Source organism: Carcharodon carcharias (assembly GCF_017639515.1).
Source record: "Carcharodon carcharias isolate sCarCar2 chromosome 21 unlocalized genomic scaffold, sCarCar2.pri SUPER_21_unloc_1, whole genome shotgun sequence".
Taxonomy (NCBI): domain Eukaryota; kingdom Metazoa; phylum Chordata; class Chondrichthyes; order Lamniformes; family Lamnidae; genus Carcharodon; species Carcharodon carcharias.
The window spans coordinates 626,684-627,530 of NW_024470575.1; positions in this window are offsets into that span (position 1 = coordinate 626,684).

Here is an 847-nt window from a genome sequence, read left to right on the forward strand (position 1 = left end):
CACAAGGACCACTCAGCTCCTGATCTCATTACAGCCTTGGCTCAAATATAAACAAAAGAGCTGAACTCCCGAGATGAGGTGAGATCAGCATTTGACCGAGTGTGGCATCAAGGTGCCCGAGCACAACTGGAGTCAATGGGAATCAGGGGAAACTCTCGGCTTGTTGGAGTCATACCTAGCACAAAGGAAGATGGTTGTGGTTGTTGGAGTCAGTCATCTTAGCTCCAGGACATCACTGCAGCAGTTCCTTAGGGTAGTGTCCTCGGCCCAACCATCTTCAGCAATGAACTTCCATCCATCATCAGGTCAGAAGTGGCGAGGTTAGCTGATGATTGCACAATGTTCAGCACTGTACCCGACTCCTCAGATACTGAAGCAGTCCAAGTCCAAATGCAGCAAGACATGGGCAATATCCAGGCTTGGGCTGACAAGTGGCAAGTAACATTCGCACCCCACAAGTGTCATGCAATGACCATCTCCAACACAAGAGAATCCAACCATCGCCTCTTGATGTTCAATGGCATTACCATCACTGAATCCCTCACTATCAACATCCTGGGTGTTCCCATTGACCAGGAACTGAACTGGACTATCCATATAAACACAGTGGCTACAAGAGCAGGTCAGAGGTTAGGAATCGTGCAACGTGTAACTCACCTCCTGACTCCTCAAAGCCTGTCTACCATCTACAAGGCACAAGTTAGGAGTGTAATAGAATAGTCCCCACTTGTTTGGCTGAGTGCAGCACCCACAACACTGAAGAAGCTGGACACCATCCAGGGCAAAGCAGTCCACTTGACTGGCACCACACCCACATTCACTCCCTTCACCACCGATGCACAGTAGC